The 9141-nt window shown below is 41.5% G+C and overlaps 1 long non-coding RNA gene across 1 annotated transcript; it reads right to left on the reverse strand.

The window, feature by feature from the left end:
* Positions 1–6827: 6827 nt before the first annotated feature.
* On the reverse strand, positions 6828–8693 carry LOC133395906 (uncharacterized). Its single transcript, XR_009767293.1, has 2 exons — positions 8633–8693; positions 6828–7034 (listed from the first exon to the last, which is right to left on the reverse strand). It is a non-coding gene; the product is annotated as an uncharacterized LOC133395906 (long non-coding RNA).
* Positions 8694–9141: the final 448 nt, after the last annotated feature.

The following is a 9141-nucleotide window of genomic DNA, read 5'->3' on the forward strand; positions in this document are numbered from 1 at the left end:
AAAAAACAAATGGAAGTCAAATAAGACAAAAATTAAAGTCAAATAAGGACACAGGATGATCAAAAGCAACAAAAAACAAACTGAAGTCAAACAAGACAAAAAATAAAGTCAAATAAGGACACAGGATGATCAAAAGCAACAAAAAACAAACGGAAGTCAAACAAGACAAAAAATAAAGTCAAATAAGACAAAAAGGTCAAAACAAACAAAACCAAATACGGAACAATTGAAGTCAAATAAGACAACAAAAAGGTCAAAACAAACATAAAACCAAATAGAAGTAACTCAAATCAGAGTACATTCAAGGGGAATTCTTCCGCGTGTCTCAGTGGTGGGGCCGGGCGGTTGCGTAGTGTGGAGCTTGGGGGATGGACAGTGCATTTCCTTCCTCTCGGGGGCGCTCGCGTCCCCAGAGGGGGAGGCTCGGATTCCCTTCCCTAACCCTAATCTAACCCTATCTGTAACCCTAATCTAACCCTAGTAGTATGGATGATCAAAAGAAAAAAAACGCCAAAAAACATTACATACAACAATAAAAGGTTATTAATGAGGATCAAAATGGTTAAAAGGGTTATTAAATAGTTAAACAGTTATCAAAATGTTATTAAAACAGGATTAAATATGGTTAAAAGGGTTAAATAGTCATTAAAGTTATTAAAAAGTTAAAAAGTTATTAAAAAGGATTAATAAGGGTCAAAAGAGTTAAGAACAGTTAAACCATAGTTCATAAGTTAAATGGCATTAAAAGCAAAAAAAACTGAAAAACTACAAAACAACCCAAAAAATATATAAAAACAATATTAATACTATTAAACCTAATTAATAATCAAGTGTTACAACAAAAACAAGGTTATGTCAAATTAATACATCATTTAGTTGGACATAAAGTCATTTATAGGGACATTGCAAAACATTTGGCTATTATGGGGTTAATTTCTAAATTGAAACAAAATGTTAGTGTTGTAAAAAGAAAAGCAAATACAAAGACAGCAGAGGTTATATAAGGATGTGCACTCATTTTGGCTCAGTTCGAGTTGGTTCACCGGAGTGCGAACATCGCAAACCTGCTGTGCTGTGACTGTGTGCCATTAGACCTGAGGAAGGCTCAAGGAGCCGAAACGTTGTCTGGGCACACAGAATTGGACCGGAAGTCACAGCTTATTTCAGATTTGGCCATTTTTTTTGTTATTTTTGGGTTTTGTAAAAAATATTTTTTTGGGTTTTTTTTTTGCAATTATATAAAAATACATTATCAATACAGATCTAACCTAATAAACAGCATAATTGAAAACAACCATTATTATTTATATAGCAAAGGCGAATCCACCACAATAAATAAATAAATAAATATTACTGGATAAAAGATAAATGTACACAAATTAAAAACACAAAGATGTGGAATGACAGTGGACCCAAGTCCACTATGGACGACGACGCCAACAGGCGCGTCACCAGGAACGGGAGGACGGAGGGGAGCATTGGGGGAAGGACCGTGCACCCCCCCCTCCCGATCCTGGAAGGGGGATTACGTCCCTGTGTCCGGGAGAGCTCGGTTCCCCTCACCTTACCCTACTAACCCTAAAACTATAAAAATGTTAAAAACAAAAAAGTATAAAAGTATTAAAACTCTATAAAAAAACAAAAGGAATACAAAAATCATTCAATAAAGAAGTTATTTTATACATTTCATAAGTGATAATAGAATATAGTTTATATAGGGGTAGAAGTTCATATTAAGTTAATGGCGATTATAGGGTTAATTTTGAGCAAGGGAAACAACTTCATTTTTTTTTTTAAAAAGTGTAAAAATACATGACATGGCTGGGTATATAAAAGGCAGAACGCTCAGTTCACTTTGGTTGCTCAAAGGGGAAGGATAGAAAATTTTGTTACTGTGATTGAGTGTGCTTCGACCTGAGGAAGGCTCTAGGAGCCGAAACGTTGTCGGAGCACACCGATTGGTCGACATCACAGTTTTTGAAAAAATGTTTGTCTTTTTTAGGGTTTTTTATAGCTAGAAATACATTACAAATATATAACAAAATTATAACCACAATTATTAATTATAGAAAAAAGGCGACAGTAAATCAAGAAACAATTAACACAAACAAATGAAAAACAAAATGGAGTGGGGGGAGTGGACGCATGTCCAATATGGAAAGCGGGCCCAACAGGTTCGCCGCCAAGAGTGGGGAAAGGGAGACGGGGGATGGCGCAGGGGAATGGACAGTGCACCTCCCCCCCAATCCCGGAATGGGAATAATTTCCAATGTTCCGGGAGAGGGAGGGTTCGGTTCCCCTCACCTAACCCTAAAAAAAAAATAAAAAAAGAATTTGAGACAGTAAACATGACAGTTCGAAATTTGCTCAAAATGGCAATCGCGAAACCGCAGCGTTGACATACAAGCGACAGTCCCGCCACGAGGACGGCAATTGTGCATTGAAACACCATGTAAACACTCGAAAACTGCTTTGCGCCACACACGCAAATGGTAAAACGCCAAGCCAGACGCCACGAAGTCAATTATCCATTTAGGGGTCGAGTAAAGTTCAAACTTTGCTCAACAAAATGGCGACCACGTCGCAGCAACGTTAACGCCGTATCCAAGCGACACGTCCGTCACGAGGACGACGGCAATTGTACGTTACAACACCGATAAAACACTCAAAACGCCTTCACACCACTCACGCAAAGTGTAAAAACCCAAGCCAGCGACGCCACGAAGCCAATTATGCATTTGGGCGTCGAACAAAGTTCAAACTTTGCTAAACAATGACGACCGCGGAGCAGCAGCGCTGCCGCGGTGACGTCATGTTTAAGCGACAGTCCCGCCACGAGGACGGCCGCAATTGTACGTTACAACACCGACAAAACACTCAAAACGCCTTCACATCACTCACGCAAAGTGTAAAAACCCAAGCCAGCGACGCCACGAAGCCAATTATGCATTTGGGCGTCGAACAAAGTTCAAACTTTGCTAAACAATGACGACCGCGGAGCAGCAGCGCTGCCGCGGTGACGTCATGTTTAAGCGACAGTCCCGCCACGAGGACGGCCGCAATTGTACGTTACAACACCGACAAAACACTCAAAACGCCTTCACATCACTCACGCAAAGTGTAAAAACCCAAGCCAGCGACGCCACGAAGCCAATTATGCATTTGGGCGTCGAACAAAGTTCAAACTTTGCTAAACAATGACGACCGCGGAGCAGCAGCGCTGCCGCGGTGACGTCATGTTTAAGCGACAGTCCCGCCACGAGGATGACCGCAATTGTACGTTACAACACCGATAAAACACTCAAAACGCCTTCACACCACTCACGCAAAGTGTAAAACCCCAAGCCAGCGACGCCACGAAGCCAATTATGCATTTGGTCGTCGAACAAAGTTCAAACTTTGCTAAACAATGACGACCGCGGAGCAGCAGCGCTGCCGCGGTGACGTCATGTTCACAAGACGCTATCACACTCCGAGTGCGTGCCCGAGTCAAACATGTCAAAAACACGCTCAAAAAAGTCAGTACACAGCAAAAACAACATTCATTGCTAGAGAGCGTGAAGCAGCGTGCTTACCTTGGCTGGAACAAATGAAGGCGAAAGTAACTCACTCGCCTCACCCGTTTAAGGATCCAAACCGGAAATAGAGGTTTTGCATTAACCAATCATAGATGTTTTGCATTAACCAATCAGCTTAGTGTGCGTACCTTTTGGCGCCAAATGCGACCAATCAGATGACCAAGTCCTAATTATGTCCTAGAAATGTCCATTTCTCGTGCTTGATTGAAGTCATTCACGTGATGCCGAAGTCTGCTGTACTCGTACTAGGAGGAAAGGTTGTCGAATGTGTTTCATTTGCATCACAATTTTTATTTTTGAAATAACTGAATGGTTCAGGGTCACTACACACAATGGAAGTCCTTCATTCGAATGTTATATTTTCAAAGAAATTTAGAAAAAAAATATTCCCCAAAAAGTTTGGATTCTGCAGCTTTTGCCATAAATGTAGTACAATTTTTACATAGTTGTTTCATTAGTTTGCATTGATTCTCATGAGGCCACAATTTGGGTATAAGTGCATTACTTTTCTATTTACAAGTGGAGGTATTTTTCACTTTACTTGCACAATGCACTGCAACAATCACTTTATTCCTTACTGGATGGATTCACAAACAACATACAGGACACACTGAGGCATTTGACACGCACGCCTGTCATGCGATAGTCCAGCTGAAAGCAGAGTTGTGTTGGGAAAAGAGGCAAAGTCAGTTTATGACAGAACAGCTTTATAGCTACTCACTCGAAACATTTCATTAATCAACAATTAAGAGAAATGACACCTTCATATCGTGTCAGCTTTGTTGGTCACAATGTATGTAGGGAGAAGCGGCGGCAAGCATTTTCATACAAACCGAACAGACTTACATGCAGGTATTAATAAAACTTACTTTTGAGTCAGGCACGTTGGGAGCAGCAGCAGACGGACATTTATCACGCCATCAAGTCATTTTTATTTCCAAAGCTTATCTTTGTTACATGACGGAACAACTGGCAACACGCACACACTCGTGCAAACACCCAGCATTGCGGAATCATTGTTAACCCCATTAAATTACATTCAAACAATCCTTGATAAAAATTGTATATATATGACTTCAAGTGATATATAATATATATGAGTGATATATAATATATATCACTTGACATGCCATGTTCCTAAAGCGCCACGACCACAAGCGATTACAAACTCCAATTGCGCGCTCCTACAAAAACCACGCTGTATCCTATAGGTTGGATATCATTGGCGTTGGGTGGAATACTTGCATGTCCAAAACCATTACTTTTCAGGAAAACAAAATAACTGCGTCTTTATTAACGCTGCATCATCAAAGAGCAAGCAATTTACAACGCTCAGTCATTTACAACGCTCAGTCATTTGGAAGAATAACAGTCCCACGTGTGGACTGAACAACAGTATCAATTGGTGAAAAAATATTCAATTGAACAGATTTGGGTAAATCACTGATGGTGTAGTGGTACACTCGCCTGACTTTGGTGCGGGCAGCGTGGGTTCAGTTCCCATTCACTGACAGTGTGAATGGTTGTCCCTGTCTATATGTGCCCTGCGACTGACTGGCGACCAGTTCAGGGCGTAGTCCGCCTTTCGCCCAAAGTCAGCTGGGATAGGCTCCGGCGCAGCGCCCCGCGACCTTTAAGCGGTGTTGAAAATGGATGGATAGACTGACCAAATTTGGTCCGATGCCCACAATATGTACTCTATATACACGTGCGCACAAAAATGATTTACAAGAGTTCTTCTAAAAACAGTACATATTTAACAACTGGCCACAACTTTAGGACCAATTATCATGTATAAAATACTTTTTGGATTGAAAATGTCAGAGAGGTATTCATTTTTTTTTAAATCACTACGCATGCTACTTTGTGTTGAAAACAATCGGAGCTGGCACGCTGACATCTAATTATGTTAATGTTGCAACCGACATCGGCAGTGTGCAAGCACGCATGTTCTCAGGACAAAGGCTATTTCGGCCGGTGAGGCTCTCAAAAAGGGAAGGAGAACACATTTGTGAACATTATGGAAAGGGCGGAAAAGGAATGCTGTGTGAAAGCAGCTTCAAGTAGCTGGCCATGCAGCTGCAAATTTTACCTCACCGGGCCACGAGAGGGAAGCAAAGTAACCTGCTCAAAACAGTCCAAATTCCAATTTGTCTGCGAGATGACTTTGGGTGTGTTTTCTCGGCTGTTCCACCCTGAGAGCGAGCTGTTTGACTTCTGCTTGTGGAGCTTTTCCTTCACCCTCTTCACCTTGGGCATGATCTTAAGCTTTATGCTGCTTTTACTACTGGGACGCACCAACCCCTGGATGCACACACAATCACGTGTGGCACAAAACACACGAGCACGCACACTAGGGTGTTTCGCAATCCTTACCTCCTCAGCACAGTGCATTAGTGGACAGATCCAGTGGATGTCATGAAATGGTTTAAATACAGTTAAAATAGAGGTTATTTAATGGATATAGTAGTAAAAGACAACAAAATAGGGTTAATTTGAAGTTATGTTACTCTTAACACAAGTTAAAATGTTTTAAAAAGAGCAGCATATAAAAGGCGGACAAACCTAGAAGCCTCAGTTTTGTTTTGGATTTCGGAGGGAGAACATCACCAAAGAGTATAGCTGCTTCGCTGTTGTTGTTTAATTAAAAGAAAGTGTGCCACGACCTGAAGAAGGCCCTTACAGGCCGAAATGTTGTCAGAGCACACGCATAATAGGTTGTTATAGGTTTGAATTGCGGATTTTTTTTGTTTTTTTGTTTTATTGACTTTTTGTTTTGTTTCTTTCAGTCAAATACATTATAAATTAACACCAAAACTAATACATAAGAAACAACAAAAATAAAGATGACTTAAATAGCCAAGGCGAACTCAAATAAAGGAAGCAAATATCGTGGAGGGTGGGGGTTGGACAGAAGTCCGCTATGGGCCAGCCCACATACCCCAGGGATTGGAACCAGGGTTACGGGAGGCGGAACCATGGGTGGATGGACCGTGCACCATCCTTTCCTCCAGGAAGAGGGGGCAATGCCCCCAATTCCTGGTGGGGAAGTGTTCAGTTCCCCAAGACCTAACCCTATAGGGGAATTATTTCCCCTATACTGGGAGAGGGAGGGTTCGGTTCCCCTCACCTAACCCTTCAGTTCCCCAAACCTAACCCTAACTAAACCTAACTGGAAAGTTATACATTTTTTTAACATATACAAATGTTGATTTCTGCAGACAGCAGATAAAAAACATTACATGCGTGTCCTTTTCACACTCACTTTATTTGAACCTTTTACAACTATATTAACAACATACTTCTTCAGATAGGTAAAATAGTACTTTGAAAATTTGAAACAAAGGCAGTAGAAATCATCATCACCTGCACTGGGAATCAGCACACAGGCATTGTGGGACATTGAGGTCAGCTGGTTTCGGATAGGCTGAGTGTTCAGCTGCAGGATGCCAGACTCTAAAAAACAAAACCAGAACCAAAGCTAAATGACTTCTACTCATATGTTTGTTGTGTTACTGACAGAGTGGGAGCGTGGCAGACAAGGGAAATGGCACATGACATAAATAACGACACAAACCTCACTGAGGTACACGAATGTAGTCTTGGGGGCAGCTGAGGCCACGTGGTTAAGATCTCCGCCTGCTACCGTGAGGATCCCACTTCAAGTCATCAACCAGCACAAGAGCGTGCACCAGCATCCTCCCACCCCCGATATCCCTCGGATGCCCAGCCGTGGTGCCCTTGACCGAGACACCAATACCCTGGAGTGCTCTCTGGGTGCTGAAGTACACCCTTGCTCCAGTGTGTGTTTACTGTGTTCACTACTCTCACTGGTTAAATACATTTTATTTGCGCATCAGGGACACTGTGTAAATGGAAGTGAATGTGGTCTTTGGTAATGCAGTACAAAATTGTAAAAATTGATTACTATCAAAATTATTATTTCATTCAGAATGATTTAGGTATAACACTGTACGGTCACACTGTAATTGTAGGAAATTTATTTTGCTTTGTAAAATAAGAATAGAGAAGATTTGCTAATATAGTCCGTCAGAGCTGCAGCAAATGCAGTTATCAATATCCTTTCACCGTCATTCCATTCATACTGTGTTATGTGTTTTTCTTTGCGCATTAAGGACAAAAGTCCTGTTTTTGTTTTAAGTTCTCATTTTAATAAAGACCGTTGAAGCAACAAGTCTTTCCTCATGTTTTTCAGATTGTAGGGTGAAAAGCTGCAGCTGGCTAATACTGTGGACTGAATAGTTGGCAACAGTAGGGAGATGAAATGCCAGTATTTTGGGGGTAATAGCCTGTCAGCTACATATTCATCCATCCGTCCATTTTCTGAGCCGCTTCTCCTCACGCGGGTCGGGGGCGTGCTGGGTTAACCCTATCCCAGCTATCATTGGGCAGGAGGCGGGGTACACCCTCAACTGGTTGCCAGCCAATCGCAGGGCACATACAAACAAACCACCATTCGCACTCACATTCACACCTACGGGCAATTTAGAGTTGTCAATTAACCTAGCACGTATGTTTTTGGGATGTGGGAGGGTGTGGGTGCCGCCTCAGCTACATATTGAAAAATTTAAAAAAAAACACAATTGAACTAGTATGTTTTTAGACCATTGAGCTTAGTCCTAAATTTTTAATTATGAACTATTAACTCAACTAGTTCATTTTTAGAACTGTCAACTAGTTTGCGTAGGAAATTAACTTTCCCAATACTGATCCAGTATTACTTCACATCGCAATATATATCACAGCTTTTTTTTAAAAATCGCAATGTCTTTTTGTTTTTCCTCATGTCGTACAGCGCTAATTTATGACCATGAATATGATTATTCTATCTAATCAAAACTCAACTTCAACAAAGTTGACTAAGTGCACAACAAAGGAAGATAAACAAGAATTGATTCAAAGGGGGACACTGATCCCTAAAGCCAAACTAGACGAGACACCAAATCAAAATTTGTCGAAAAGTGAGGATTCCTGAATGCAAAACAATCTTGAGTGCAGTGACACTAACCCTAACCAGCTGATGTTTAACTCACCAGCTGATGTTAGGACCACAGGATGAAGGCCAGAGAGAAGAATAAGAAGAGAAAGAGAAACATCTCCTATAATTCTTTGATTTGTCGTTTCTGAGCTTCAATGAATTCTTCCAAATCTTTGTTTCTCTACGATGGACAATTTCAAAGTTGATGAGCAAACATAGAAAAGTAATGTATTGCGCAGGTTGTTTGGAGCACTTACCTGTTGTGTGGCTTGCAGCAGATCCATTCGTTCTTTGAGGATCTGAGCATCTCGCTCCCTCAGCTCGCACATCACAACTCGTTTCCATTGGTCCATTGCGCTCTTAAGCCCCTCCCTCTGGTCCTCTGTTAACATGTCATTCACACAACCGTCCTTCTGTCCAACAATTCTGGACTCATCCTGTTGCCGTAGCACCTCATACAACATGGCCTCCAGCTCCAGGATCCTCTGTGTGACAACCTTGTCGATCAGTGGTCCACCAGGAGATTTTAGTTCAGTTTACCTTATGAGCCTGATCCACGGAGCG

This window comes from Phycodurus eques, chromosome 20, assembly GCF_024500275.1.
Source record: "Phycodurus eques isolate BA_2022a chromosome 20, UOR_Pequ_1.1, whole genome shotgun sequence".
NCBI classification, from domain to species: Eukaryota; Metazoa; Chordata; class Actinopteri; order Syngnathiformes; family Syngnathidae; genus Phycodurus; species Phycodurus eques.